This window comes from Octopus bimaculoides, chromosome 20, assembly GCF_001194135.2.
Source record: "Octopus bimaculoides isolate UCB-OBI-ISO-001 chromosome 20, ASM119413v2, whole genome shotgun sequence".
NCBI classification, from domain to species: domain Eukaryota; kingdom Metazoa; phylum Mollusca; class Cephalopoda; order Octopoda; family Octopodidae; genus Octopus; species Octopus bimaculoides.
Window position 1 is genome coordinate 20,630,930 of NC_069000.1, and position 16,617 is coordinate 20,647,546.

At 33.6% G+C, this 16,617-nt stretch overlaps 2 long non-coding RNA genes across 7 annotated transcripts in view; one reads left to right on the forward strand and one right to left on the reverse strand.

Moving 5' to 3' along the window:
- The window catches only part of LOC106881631 (uncharacterized), a 385,740-nt gene that overhangs the window by 198,519 nt on the left and 170,604 nt on the right, over positions 1 to 16,617 (reverse strand). The gene's annotated exons all lie outside the window — the stretch shown is intronic.
- Positions 12,268 to 16,617, forward strand: part of LOC128250326 (uncharacterized) — an 80,853-nt gene continuing 76,503 nt past the window's right edge. The window contains exon 1 of the long non-coding RNA XR_008266352.1: positions 12,268 to 12,604. This is a non-coding gene — a long non-coding RNA (uncharacterized LOC128250326). The remainder of the gene's footprint in view (positions 12,605 to 16,617) is intronic.

Here is a 16,617-nt window from a genome sequence, read left to right on the forward strand (position 1 = left end):
ATATATATATATATATATATATATATATATATATACATGCATAGATACAGACATATATGTGCGTGTATATGTGTGTTTGCATGTGTGTAGCGTGTGCGTTGTGTGTGCGCGCGAACACATTTGAATATTAATTTAAATGACTGTAATAAAAATATTTCGGTTAAGATATAAATTTATAGATTTCGATATTATGAAATTTATTCACTTTGAAGTTGTGTCGATAACGCTTCCCCTGCTGATTGATTAAGATGCTTATGATCTGTTTTCTCTTTAAACAGAACAGTCGTAGCCTAGAAGATATTCTATCTGCTAGCGTTGAACATTCTCTATATTAACGCGAAATTCATTACGCTACTTTAATTATTTTATCTATTCCTAAGGCTATGTTTCTATAGCCTTACTTTTCAAATAGAAATGGTAGTTTGAGTAATATGTGTTTGCGTGTAATCTTTTACGTTTTACTTTAAGAGCGATAACAGAATGCTTGACTGCCAGAATCAGTGTCTTTACAGAGCTTAGTTTTGCCCCTTTACAATATGATAGTGTCGGCTTTGCATTTCACTCCACCGTGGTCTGCATCAGCAATAGACTGTAGCCTATAAAATCTAAAATCTCACGTTACAAAATTGTTGTGACATTGTATTATGTTGTCTCAATCAGTAGATCTCTTAATCTTCTTAGCCTAAAAAAAAAAAAAAAAGCTACTCACATTTTTTTTTATATTTATTTCTAAAATAAACGGATTTCTACTTCGAAATTACTACAATATATTTCTTCTCTAAAATGATCTTTATTTACAGTATCCTACAAAGTTGCAGTTAACATATTCATTGATTGTCCATCGATATATTTCAGAGTAAACTACACTCAATGAAAACTTTCGTAAACAAAATTATGTATATCTTCTTACTGTTTTGAAACGTCTAACTTTCGTTTAACATATCAAGTTTATCTTCTTGTACTGCTAAAGATTAGTATACTACACTTTTTTTGACACTAATCATCTGATATGCTTTTCACATTTTTAGATACCGTTTTATATATCTTTTGATAGATTTCTGTACGACTAATGTGAATAGGTAGCGAACAATCAAATACAAACATCCAGAAACTTCATTTTAGAATAGCATTGATCTTGAAGTATATAGTTTTGTTGCATTTCTTCATAAATTAAATTAATCTATTACTCTAATATAGCAGTCATACTAGTTGAAAGCTGAAATCAACATCGAAGAACCATGGCTCAATTACTTTCTGCTTCTCTATATATTTTAGCCATCACAGATATCAATCCATTGAATTTAAACATATCTTTTTTGAAATGAGTTGTTATGTCACTACTTCAGTGTCCTCTCAGTTAAAAGAAATCACTCATGTACCTTCTGGACAGTCACAACCAAACAGTATACATTTACCAAATCATTTTTAATGTTCAGTCATTTCTCCGCCATTTTGTGCATTATATAAGACATTACAAAATGATCCGGAAGTCTTTGTAAGCTGTTACTAATACCGGACTAGCAGATAGCAAATACACATGAGTGATATGAAATCTTAGTCAGGAAGGGGAAAAACCCGGATAAACAAACAGGCATTACATTAGATTAGAATTAGACTATAATAGTAATTATAACATTGATTTTATAATAAAGTACTTCGTAATAAGATACTGTAATATATAACACTTTTATACAATTTTGGTTTTACTGGTGTATCGTAAAACCTTTGAACGGGCCACTTGATAATTTGCATGAAGTTATCAAGCTGGGAAATATATATCTTAGAGAATAATAATGTACATCAATGAATTTAACTGAGTTTCTTATTGTGCAAAGCATGTCATTTATCAACTAAAACCATGGAAGCACTCGATATAAGTAGCTATCTTATGGCTTATCGTGACTTGAAAATTTATGGAATATGAAAATAAATTGGAATTTTGGATTCACATTTATTGCTTGTATTCTGAAAAAATGTTGATAGTGAGTAATGATATAATTAAAAACATTAAAAAATACTAAGATTAAGCGAAAACTCTAAGGACTGGACAAAATGCTGTGGGTAGTCTTAAGCATTAATTAGTTTAGACAATGTAAATAATTTGCATTGTGCAAAGTAATCAAGAGCTGATGTATCGTTTAACAACCAACTAGTTTTCTAAAGATGAGTTCAAGATCTCAGATTCTTAAATTGGGAAAAAATCAGAATGTTTGATCTTTATGAATCTCGATAAAGAAAATGGCTACACACAATAATTGCGTAATTTGCATATCCCGCATCTTAACTATTTTCTGTGTGAGACTCACCAGATAACCCTCTATATATTCCAAATTATGTCGCTAATCTAGAGCTGTTACCATCTTTGGATTCAAAATATCTTGCCTATACACGAATCTTAGATTCGTTTCGTGCAGAACAAACTAATTTTTCCTTCCTCAGTCTGGTTAACTATAAGTTATTTATTATCAGATAAATAGTAGTACTTACTTAATTCAGTTTTACTGCTGAATTTTTAAATCAAGTTATCAGTTTCTATCATATTTCTTTCTCCTTTAACATCAGTCACTTTGTATTTTCCGAAATATCTTTTTTCCCCCCCAAATATAATGCAGATATTATTATCCTCTGGCCAGTTCTCAACGACTAGACCAATGACCAAGCTATAATTATCCTGCTTCTTTTTTTTAACTTTTTTTTTTTTTACTAGACGGTGTTGTATCCTTTCATTTTTAAGAGTCTCATGAAATTTGAGAGAGATTTAACTGCTATTTTTAGTAGACCTATAGAAAGGCCTCTCCGTTGGCTCTTTAATAATAGAGGTATGTATTCAACTGGCGTCTAATATGAAGCTTACTGTCATTATTGAAAATATTGGAGAGGAACGAAGAAAGAAAGTCTCTTAGTAAGAGAAAAGCAATGCTACAACATATTCCGACAAATACACACACTCAGCCTCCTAAGTAGCCATGTATCTACCTTTGCAAATATAAATTGATAATTTTCTTTTGAGTTTTGCATGAAAACAGAGATGTTGCACACATAAACATACTAAAACAGATTACAGATGGAGTTAAATATACTGTTAAATATGCAGGGGTATAAATTGTTGCAGAGAAAACCTATACATCTTTTGACTTTGATAGACAAATTAAGAATTTCAGGCATAAGTATTTGATTGAACGATCCTAGTTCATTAACATCGGCTACAATGGTAAGAGCTATCGAGTATTTTGGAGGTGGTACTAAAAATGGTAAAGCCTCCAATATTGTGACTAACATTTCGTTAACCAACTTTCTGAAGTTATTTTGCCTATGCGCAGATTTGAGCCAATCACTGCAACTAACAAATCAATCGTCAATTATTGCAGGAGTCTATATTTACGGATTACACGCACGTACGCACGCACGCACACACACACACACACACACACACACACACACACACACACACACACACGCACACGCACCCACACACCACACACACACACGCCAGCGCTGCGTGCGTGTTAAACGTATACATATTCAAATACATTGACAGCACACATTTATTGATCAAAGCATAAATACTTTGATAATGTGTAATTACAAGTCCTTCGTTATATTCAGTATAATATACTATCTCTGCTTCTCAGTCTTTTCTCTCTTTTTTTATTGACTTTATGATACCCATAAGCGCGCACGCACAAACACACTTATCTATCTATCTATCTATCTATCTATCTATCTATCTATCTATCTATCTATCTCTCTATCTATCTATCTCTCTATCTATCTATCTATTAGCTATCCATCTATGTTAGCTATGTTTCTATTTATCTGTCTATCTATTTTCTATGTATGTATGTATGTATGTATGTATGTATGTATGTATGTATGTATCTATATATATATATATGCGTGTGTGTGTGTGTGTGTGTGTGTTGCAGCATATATGTCCGCGAAATAAACGTCTGCTTATTTTCACGCATTTTTTACGTCTGTCTTTCAAACCTCTTCAAAAATGTTATGCATAAATGAACCCACACACATACACACAGGCATATACACATGCACATACGCGCTCATTTGCATACACACGCATGCGTGCACTCATACAGTCACAATGCGAACAGTTCCTAGCATATGTTACCTTTTAGCCCAAGATACTCTCTGTAAGAGGTGTTCTCGCCGTTAACCACTTATCTATTATACTATACTATACTACTTCAATCCAGCACTATATTCCAATGGGCCTTTCTCTTTCTTTAAGATGATAAAATATGATTTGAGGGCGATTTTGCTGCTATATTTAGCAGTCTAATGACGAAGTATAGACTTCTCTTTCGCTTGAAATATATAAGTATGGTGTTTGTGCTATATACGCTAATAATGAATTGAAATGTTCATTATATATACATTCGTATATGGCGCCGATATACAAACGCATGTGTGACACGTGTTTTCATACTCTCCACTCGTTTGGTAAGTATGCGTGCGTAACTGTGTATGCACGTGTGTACCTCGTTACCAACGAGTGTTTGCATGCGTGTAAGTACGTTTGTAAGTAAAAATATTCACATGTTTTAACTTATCTCGAATACATATATGTACATGTGTGAGTGTGTGTGTGTGTGTGTGTGTGTGTGTGTGTGTGTGTGTGTGTGTGTGTGTGTGTGTGTGTGTGTGTGTGTGTGTGTGTGTGTGTGTGTGTGTTTGTGTGCATATACATTATAGTGTAGAATTTAATTTAATGGGAGCGTATGCTTAGCGATATTGCCTTATTCCGTGGACATTCCTTGTGCTAAGTGTCACCGTGTCCCGGGTACCAATTCGACGAGAACATTACAAGGAATTTTAAAATTTGACGCTACCTTTGCTGCACCATGACACATACAGCTAGTCAACGACGAAGATGGATATTGCAAGAGGTTGATAACAGAAAAAAAAAGAAAGAAAAATAACGAAAAAAAAACTATACTAACAAATTGAGGTTGAACATTCACTAACAAACAGAACGTGGATGTCGGCAGCGGCAACATCAACATGAGCCAACTATACACTTTAGAAATAAATAAACGAAAGCAATTCATTAAGTCAATGAGATACAACACAAAAATATTGTAAACGCCAAATATGGACAATCAAGGGAATATAGCGGACAGGGAAACAAAGGGCTAGACAATAACAAGCAAACGTACAACTCAGTCAGACATTACAACAGCAAGGCCAGACGTTCAATAACACTTTACACAGACACAGACACAAGACAGGCAGCGGCATAGTGGAAGGAGACAGCAGCAACATCAATACAAACAACTTTCTTTTGTTATGTGGTGTTATTATTTTCCACTGCAGTCAGTCGATCTGTCTCTCTCTTCGACTATTAGGGGAAAGTGGAAGGGTTTCACAACAAATATTTCAGCCTTTTAGTATTATCTTCAAGATCGTCAATCTGCTGCTCACATGACAGACACCCAACGGCTAGTCAACTCAATATGATTCTTTTACCTCACAAATCACAACTTGACTTGGCTCTTATATATATATATATATATATATATATATATATAATGTGGGATATCCTACATTAATTTTACAAGAATATAAATAAAACATAAAAAAAAGACAGAGTTGCAACTCTTTTAAATAAAATAATATATTCCTCTATACACGATCATACAAAACCCTTTTTTGTATCTATTTTTACTCACACACACACATATATATATATATAAATATAAACACACATACATACATACATATGTGTGTGTGTGTGTACACCCTGCATGCACACAGTTTATCATTTAAAGGTTCACTTCTTGAAAAAATCAACATAATTTCCTTTGTTTAAGCTATTTTTTAACGACAAAGATTTAAAATCCGTTATGAGCAAATAAGAAAATACGGGAAAATCCGATAAAAAAAAACAAAAAAAAAACGTCTTCCAGATAACAGATTGAAAAGGGTGAGCTCTGAAAAGTAGAATTTCAACCGTTAGATAAAATTTTAAATAGTTTAATGTTGGTAAATTTTATAATATATAAATCACACTATAAATGTTTATTTCAAATTCAAGTGAGTCAACAAAACATGCAAAGTCTAAAGGAAAAGAAAAAATAAAAACAATGATTAATTCTTACGTATTTACTCTCTTGGAATTTCTAGTTAAAGTTACATAATGTATTGAAATATCCACGAAGTGAATTAAATCTTTAAAAATATTTTTCTTTTATATTTTTAATAGTCAAACATGAATGTAAAATGACTTTTTGATATAACTCTTTTTATCATATAGTCTAAGGTAGATCTCGCAACCTTACAAAGCGTTCTTGAATAAGAACAAATACACATGAGCGATATGAAATATTAGTGGAGAAGGAAAAAGAAAACGGCTAAGCTAACAGGCATAACATTAGATTAGAATTATATTATAACATTAATTATAACTGATTTTATAATAAATTATTTCGTAATAATATACAGTAATATTATATAACACTGCTGTGCAATTCACATAGTTCTGTAAGTAGATGTCTATAAAGAAAGTTTAGGTTTTATTTCGGGATGAGAGGATTTGGGTAAAATGATTAGTATGGGATTTGGAAAGTAAAACAGAATAGGAATAAGAAAAAGAGGAAAATTGGGTTCATCAGCTGGAACAGAGCTTGCTACGACAAAAGAATAGAGAGCATTGAAGTAAATGCAGAGGAGTCATAGAGACAACACAAAATATTGTTGGGATATAGACTTATCAATGTGATGACCTCATTTTAAATACGACCTGAAAATGTGTGTGCTTTGTCCCATATGGGTGAGTAATACTCTAGAACAGTGTTTCTCAACCATTTTTTTTACCTATGGACCGCTTCGATTCCTCTCTTACTCGAATGGACCCTTCCAACCATTCGATGTTAAAAAAATTCCATATCTTTTTAATTAAATATCATTGGGAATTGTATAAAATGTTGTTGAAATATTTTGTGTATTGTAAAAGTATAACGAATTTACTGGATATAAATTTTAACAACGAAATCTTAAGTGGATTCCCAAGGACCATATGTACCCCGGTTGAGAACCATTGTTCTCGAAGGAACGATTTCAAGTGATTAAAAAAAAAAGGAAAGAAACAGACTAAAATAAAAATAATTCTGAACCGTATTCGTTAAGTTCAAAACAATTTAGCAATAAGACAATATTTCGCGGTAACTATTTAGTTATTTCCTTCCAAGGTAATAATTTATTTTTACGTTGTACATTTTAAATAAATGTTCGCCAAAAAAAGGAACGAAAAAGGAGGAATTGTCGATTCAACATTGCAAGGATTTAGTGAACAGAAGTAAATATGAGTTGGATCCCGAGTAAGTAAGAATATATATGAATGGATGGTTCTACAATTTTTATCTCTCAGTTTCTCATTAGACAATGAGAGAAACATTCTCTCTCGCATAGAAACAATTGTTATATTTTGTAAAGTTCCAGTTGTTAGTCAATGTTATTATAAGGGTGACCCCGAGTGTAGATTGATATCGCTACATTTCCAACAAACGAAACGGAATTTTCAACAATTAGGAATATATTTCGGTTGAAATTTGTTTAAAAAAAATACGTTACTTGCTTAATAGTTCGAGGTATGCAAATAGAAGAATATTTTTTTAATTATTATATTAAACCAGATCAATGACTTTTGTGGTCATGAACATTCAGAGTTTTAAGTAAAATAGTTTTCAGTCTGTTACCCAGTTCTCAAAATTTCTTCTCTTACTGTGTTTAAATTCATTTAGGTTGATTCCATATCAGGAGAAAACGATTTAAACAAAGTAACTACAGAGTGCGACAACAGCTTACAACGAATACACATACACATACACACACAAAGTGTGTGTGTATGCATACATGTATGTATATCTATGAATACACATACACACATATAATACACATAAACACACAGTAACACTTACACACACACACACACGCACGCAGAAACGCACACACATACACGCATATTCATGCATACTGACAGACTGATATATAAACAGACTCATATACCTGTGTATCTCTAATGTACATGAAACATACTTCATAACACAGAAACATTGTTATAGTTTGTATCAAACTGCTCCCGTGATTTGGCTTTTCAAAGAATACAAAATAGAATCACAAAAATAATTGCCCTATTGTTAATGAGGATTAAAAAAAAAACTTTTGACTACTTTACAAGAGTTTAAGTTCACAATTTAGAAATAAATTAAATCGTTTAATTGACAAATTAGAAATACATATTTTAATCATCTACGTGTGAATGCATTGTACACATGCATATATGTACAAGCACAAGCTTATGTACACACACACATACATACATATATATAAACATATATAAATATATACATTTATTTACATGCATATACACACACAAACATGTACAGACACTAACACAAATATATGCAACATCATACGAAATAATTACGACATAAAGTTATATAAAAACATAATGAAAGGTAAATAAAGGACCACACTAAAATATTTTAGAATAATTGCTAAGTTCGTTAATTAGTGAATATTTCACAACTGAGATGGCTCAAAGACATTCCAAAGTGGGAGACGAGGTTTTTTGTTTTTTACTATTTCAAAATAATATCTGTTCTTCACTGCTGCGTTGGTGAATATTGCATTAATATATATGTATACCCAACGTGGTAGCAGAAATTACTCGTAACGAAACTGACAGATTTTCCCTGTGTGCTGCATCTGATGAGCTATGGAATTCACTACAAACCTGTGTCACAGTATGTCGGGACATACTTCCTTCATGGTTGAGTACATAAAGAAATATATAAGTTTGCTATATATCTGCCATGATAGGGTGATGGCGTGAGTTTTTGGTAGAACTTATCAAAATGGAAGTAGGTCTTTTACGTACACAATACTCATATCTTAGATACGACTTTAGATACCACTAGATAGCACTGTGGAGTTATCATAGTACAGATCTGACAAGCTTCTAAGCGTTTTATATTTCTATGCTAAATTTAAATATTACTCTTCTCTCAGGTATATTCTATGTAGAATGTTATGACCGCTCATATGAAAACAAATATAAAATATCTGATCAACTGGAGTCACCTCCATATTATTTTCTTTAGCTTTACTAGGGTAAGACAAGAATACTTTGAAGCGGCTCAAGCATTCTCCAAGTCCGAAGCACAAAAACTCTCTTTAATATCGTTTAGTTCGGTGGTGATTGCTTTAATAAGTAAAAAAATGTATCCCTACTGGATTATACACGAAAAATATTATTAGGAAGAATTCAATCACCGATTTCTCCAAGTAGAAAAACAATTTGGTAGCAAAATCCTGTTTATACACCAAGAAAGATTTAATACGTTAAACAAAAGAATAGATGTAGAAGCTTATGTAAAAAATAGAGAAAAGTTTTTTTAAATCAGAACGGTAAGAATATCAGAAGAGACAGCTTTTATAAAGTTTGATAGTGTCATCAACATTTATTAGTTGAGGCTAACACATATACAGTTTATGTCACAGATCTGAATTTCAAACAACATCCAATTATTCTTTGCGTAAGGAGCAAATAATGTACAGGACTGTATCTAACCAGTCTGAGAGAGACTAACATGAACTTCAATAATTGTATGTTGTATCAAATCGAACTACATTGAAGTCAGTCGTCGATTATATAAACTTAAATGTGTATAATATTCGATTTTCAAGACAGAAAATGCAAAGTTCTTGAGAATAAAGCGGATATCAGGACTTCTTACGAATGCTGCTCAGGAGAGTTCTTGATATTTATTCTGAAAAATAGAACCTGGTTCAGCTGTTGAAGGCTACCAGACAGAAGAGTAAATCAGAAAATTATAAATAATCTCTATGTTATGAATAATCTCCAGAGAGATGTGTATTAATCATCCACCAATCAGCCTAGAGGCAAAAGGGGAATTTAATATCTACAGTTGTTCTTAATTTGCTTCAAGATACTGTTATTGCAAACATGCCTTGGTAATGATTTCATGTATTTGGTTTGGGAAAAAAAAAATGAGTTTTGTATTTAATGCATATATCTTATGAAAAATAGTCAGATAAATAATTAAGTCTACAGTTACACGTGTATTTATCAATGTATCTTTTATATTCATGTATACATTCAAATCGCATCCATAAGTTCAAAAACATGCTCAAACACTTAAGACATGAATAGTCACTAGAAAATAATTTTGCTTTATTCAGCGTCTGCCTACTTGCCTCTGCCCACCCTCTCTTTCTATCTTGTTATCTCTTTCTTTTTCTCTCCCACTACGCATTTTCTAAGTACTCAAATATACAAGAATAGCTATAAGCTTTGTATTGTAGTAATATGACCATAAGTGAAAATGGCGGCGAGCTGGCAGAATCGTAAACACGTCGGGTAAAATGCTTAGTGGCATTTCTTCTGTTTTTTATGCTTTGTGATCAAATTCCGCAGAGGTCAACTTTGAATTTCATTCTTTTGAGGGTCAATAAAAGAAATACCTTGTTGAGTTCTGGGTTGGATGTAACAGACTTGCTCTCTTTCCCGAAATTGCGGACCTTGTCCCAAAAATTGAAACCAATATTAACAAGAAAAATGTTTCTTCCCTTTTGCCACTGTAGAGCACCATTATGCGACTCTATTTTCGGGGAATGTATACCACTGTTGAAATATTGTTGTTTTGTTTGTTTCAAAGTGGGTTACTTGAGACTTCTTTCGTCTTTTACGTATTTCAGTGGAGCATCACCTTGAAGGATATTTAAGCGAATGAATCTACCCCAATACTTTTTCTTTGAGTCTTATTCTATCGGTCTCTTTTGCTATAGTAGATGACACTTGCCCAAGGTGTCACTCAGTGGGACTGAACCTGGAACCATGTGGCTGGGAAGCAAGGTTCTTACCACACTTCCACACCTGCGCCTATATAGATTTTAATATATCGTTAGAACGTCGGGTGAAATACTTAAGTGGTATTTCGTCTGTCGCTACGTTTTGAGTTTAAATTCCGCCGGGGTAGACTTTGCCTTTCATCCTTTCGGGGTAAATAAATCCAGTATCAGTTAAATATTGGGGTAGATGTAATCAACTAGCCCCCTCTCTTAAATTTCAGTCCTTGTACCTATAGTAGTAAGGCTTATTATTATTATTATTATTATTATTATTATTATTATTATTATTATTATTATTATTATTATTATCATGTGAGAGAGTAGCGCATGCCATCAAAGTGACACCGGGGTAAAATATACGAAGTCCAGTATACCCATCATGACTATCCGTCTGATAAGGGTACACCAGGCACATGCATCACAACCATATGTGCGCGACATGGTGACCTCATATCAAGATAAACAGCGCATGACCTCGCAGGTGGGGCCCAGTTAGAATTTTCTTCATGTTGAGTAGCCCCACTCGCTCAAAAGGTTCCTGAATAAGGGTCGTTTAAAAATGTTGAACGAAACGCCCATGTTTCCAAAGGTGAACTATCCAAACCCCAAAGAATTCCTCTCAACACATGGTTATGATGCTCCTCCATTACTTCTGCTCGTGATCAGCGATGCACATATTATCAGAGACATGCTCAACTAGTTAAGGTCAAACAACGGACAAACACATTTGTGGTATTGAGTAGAATATTTTCAGTAGCCTATCTTTTATACCAAGACAAAACAATGTACATGATAACACTATTATTATTATTATTATTATTATTATTATTATTATTATTATTATTATTATTATTATTAACTACTGTAACAAATGAGTTCTTCGAATTTTCATATGACCCTATTTCTTGGAAAATTTTGAGTCGTATTAATCTTCTTTCCATTGTTCTCAAAGCTGCCATGTTTACAGATTAAAAATGAGCCACTGTGAACTACTTTATATATTCACGCGACCAGTTAGAAATTGCAACTAAATTCGCTTCATATCACATCCTAACGTCTTTAAAAAGAGAAGTCATTCATTAGTGCATTTACATATAAATTATTCTTTTTTAAAAAAATTGGTTTATCACGAATGGAATGTGATTTGGTCAAAGATCAGCTACAACTAAAAACTTTTCTTTTCAAAAAGAATGCAAAGTTTGCAAGTGACGTCAGGCAATTCAAGCTATCAAGTTTAATGAAATTTTTGTTAAAATATTGTCAACTGTTGTTTGAGGCAAACATTTATTATGAATTACACAAGATACAAAGAGTCAATTTACTTGAAATATCTTTGTATATCACAGAAATACTATAACGTTAATGAATAATACAATAAAAATAGTTATTGACTCTCGCCATACAGCTGCACTTGAAAAAATATGTATATGTATGAAACAAAATACGTTCCCAAACCGACACACGAACACAAAAATACAGAGACATATTATGATGACTACAGATAACAAAAACAACACAGCTGGTAATTTATTTGGATAGAATTAATCTTGAATTTTAAAGCAAAAGTATTTAAGTGCCTTAAATACTGTTAGCAGGACACTGCAACGATGTTATCTATATTTTTTAGTGAAATTTCGTAAAAAGCGGGAAAAAAAATCCATGATATTTTGGCAGATTGGGTGTTTTAAAACCCCAAGAAGATAAATACAGAGTGAGTTTGTGAGATAATCTTTATCATGCACATTCACACATGTGTGAATGAAACATATTTGTCCTTTTATGTAAACTAATGACCAAAATACGATTCCATATATACATACACACTAATACACATACACAAACACACAAAACACCACACTACACAATCTGTTTATTTTCTCTTGATGTTTATCTAATGAAGTTATGAACAGACACATGCAGACATTATGGAAGCTGTCGGTATGTTTAGATAAGTTTTGATCAAGTTGAACATGTTGCACTATTAGTACGTTATACAATATAAAAGTTCAAGTGTGTTCGTATGTGTGCAAAGTTCTTCAAGACAGAGTTTGTGTACTTGAGAATGTATAATTTTTCTGAATAAGTGTTTATAGTATTTAATGTGTATATGGATCTAGTTTGAAAACACTATTCTCAACAGATATTATTCACAAAATTTAAATGTAATCTTTCAGTTACATTTTGTACTGCAACGCTCTATAGTAGCTTCTGCTTGGTGCTAAGCAGTGACTTTTACTGCAGTTCCTTAATATGTATTTCATTGGGTAGAAATATTCCTTGCTAACAGTTCTATAATATGGTTTTCGAGTCGTTATAGTAAATGGAGAACATTTAATGAGTGAGTGTTGAAATATCAACTCAGACTAAAACCTAATGCAGAAATCGTGCAATCGGTGACCTCACAAGTCAAGTTGGTTCTTGCAGAAAGGGTAAGATATCAGGCGGAAATAGAAGACGCTGGCCTCCCCAAGTCTGTGACTTTGCGACTTGACAACAGGTCATTTACCGCTTAGCATATATATATATATATATGTGAACTGTATTTTTAGTGGATTGAAAATCGGCTCTGGATGGTCGAACTTTTTTAGATAGAAAACTTTGGTAAAGATCTTCCCTATTTATTTCACATTCACAACACAGGAAAAATTTCATCCCAGAATATGCTCTGGCTTCCAACGGTGTCTGACTGTTTATATGACTCTTAGACCAAACCTCTTAGACTGTATTCCTCCGTCTAATGAGGATGGTGTCACTCACCAATATACTTCAACCTCCAGTAACAGACGGGATCTTTCTATTTTGTTCCTTTATTTGGCTCTTTCTATTACAATGGCGTCAACTGCTTTGTTGTGTATCACCTCTACTCAAGCCCACGCTATCCATACATCTCTTTTGTTCTAGTCAACCGTGCAGTGTTTTCTCTAGTTCTGCACTAACTAATGTGTTCAATCTTTCCATCTTTTGGAATTACTTCTCTCTCATATATATTTTTCTTGCGGCCGTCGATTTACATTTGTTCAAGATGATCGTTAATCATATCAATATCGGCTCCTTCGGAGGTCCTGTGAGAACTATGGGTATAGTTTCTTCTTTCTAACTTAAAAACCAATACAAAAATATCAACGATAATTACAAACTAGGACTTAGTAACTCTCATGAGGCTCGATATCACACAAAATTCTGAGGAAATCTCTGGCTGGCCTGTCCTATGAGTATCATACAATCTTCAGGGCATAACAGATGCTAAAAGAAGTTTAGAATGTTAACTTCTTTTATACCCATCAAAGTTTTAGTTTCATATGTTTTTAAAGAAACAGTGAAAGGTAATTTTATATATGGAAATGTTTAACAAACGAGAGTTTCGTGTCTGGAGCGGGGAAACATATCAGTCGGTAGACGGACGGTCCAGTTAAGTTGATTATCCTCTGTTTTTTCTCACCCTCCAGGCAATCGAGAACTAGGACATCATAATTGCCGCAGTGATCAAAGAAGTTATTGGGCGGCGTTTATCTTGGACTAAATTATCTTATGTGTACCGTTCATTTTTTATGACGTGCCGTTCATTTTTTATGAAGAGATTTGACTGTTATTTCAAGCCAATTAATCGACCAAGTAGGGACTGCTGGTCAGTTCGTATAAATGTTGTTTAACCTCCAAGTCAATTCTGATCAACCAGGACTATAATCAAAAGCATTTCAACAATATTATTATTTTTTTTTTGCAAGTAAAATGTCCAGATAAAATAGTGTGCTCTGAGAGAAATTTGGCTGCTGTTTTTTAGTTGTCATCTTAATGAAGATTTTGTATTGTCTTCTTTTCAGATTAATTTGATGAGTCTATTCAGTAAGGAAACTAATGCGAATGTAAAATTAAGAGATGATTCCCCGACATCATCTTCACTCGTACAGTTCCGTTCCTCTAGCCCCCAACTTTAATCACTACACCCACTCCTTTTCCAAAACGTTGACTCTTCTGAAATTCTCTCCCCGACCATGTTTCTCCGGGAATTATCTGTTTGCATACGATTCAAGACAAACATCATTCGCGTCGATCCCAGTGATCTCAGGAGACCTGTGATGACCATGGGATCAGCTCTTTCTTCCTGGCCAAACCAATAAATAGAAACAGAGTGGAAAATGAATTTCCGTATATTTCATTGTATCTTCAGTTTTCTTCAAATATTGACATTTTAGTTTTATGTACTTAATTTTAAATTATCAGTTGGGTTATGTGTTTTACATAAAATTGCTTTGAAGTGTATTTTAAAATTTATGTTAATGTTCCCTTCGCATATTCATTATCCGTTTTAGTATATGATATATAATTTACAACTTTCTTAAACTCTTCTGTCTGCATTTATAGCAATTAAGTTCATCATCGTCAACATCAATGATAATAAAAGCGGCAGCAGCAGCAGCAGCAGCAGTAATAGCCGCAGCAGCAGTAGTCACATTGCTGCTGCAACAATAGTAGTATACATCCAAGGTCTAGATTGTCTGTCGCTGTCAGTGTGTATGTGTCTATGTGCTTGTCAGTCAGTCCGCATAGAATCAATCTTACAAAAGAGAGATAGCTGCGATACTCGATAGAAGGAGAAAAATTGTAAATGTCACGTGACACGACCAACTGTCTTTCATTGGTCAGATTCTGTGCCAGACGCCTACAAGCAACTGCACTAGTGAAGACAGATTCAAAGGATTTCTCCATGCTATAAAATCAGAGCGATATCAATGGATTGGCAGCATGATAATTACGTCACAGAGAATAAAGAACAAAAAGACAAAAATAACAAACCAAAAATGAAAGAAAGAAAGAAAGAAAAATGTATTAAAGAAATCAAAGAAACATAGAATGGAGAAGATAGCAAAAGGAAAAAAAGAAGCAGAGAGAGAGAGAGAGAGAAGACAAAGAAAGAGGTTGCGAGCAAAAAGAGAGAAGGAAACGAATAGCGAAGGAGAGTGAGATAGAGAGAGAAGGAGTTTGTGTTTATGAGAGAGAGAGGAAGAGTGATAGAGACAGAAAGTGAGAAAGAGAGAAGGAAGGAAGAAGGTGTGAGAAAGAAAGAAAGAAAGAAAGAAGGAAGCGAAGAGAGGAAGAAGGTGAGAGACAGTGTATAGGTGTATGAGAAAGAGATTGACAGAGATAGATGGAGAGAGGAGAAAGAAAGAAGGTATGGGAAAAGAGAGAGGGGGGAACAAATAGGGGGTAAGAAGGGAGAAAGAAAGAGAGACTGAAGAAGGGAGAAAGAGAATGGCAAAACATGAGAAAGGAAGTAGCACGTTAGAGTGAGAGAGAGAGAGAGAGAGAGAGAGAGAAGACAGATTCGAAAACGAGAGATAAAGGCAAAAAGAAAGAGAGCAAAGACATATATATAGAGAGGGGGTTCAAAGAGCGGGAGTAAAGAAAAGAAGACAGAGATAGAAAACAAAGCCAGATATAGGGAGAGCCAAGATAGAAAAAGAGGGGGAGAGGGAGAGAGAGAGAGAGAGAGAGTGAAAGAGAGAATGAGTAGGAGCAGTGTTTGAGTAAGTAAAGCTAAAGAGAGAAAGAGTAAATGATGTAATGAGAAGAGGAGAAAAATCCAAGATGGGGAGGAAAAAAAGGGATATGATGAAAAGATGGGAAGAGGAGTATTGCATGAGTGGGAAATATAGCCAGAATGAGAGAGAGAGGGAGAGAGAGAGAGAGAGAGAGAGAGAGAGAGAGAGAGAGAGAGAGAGAGAG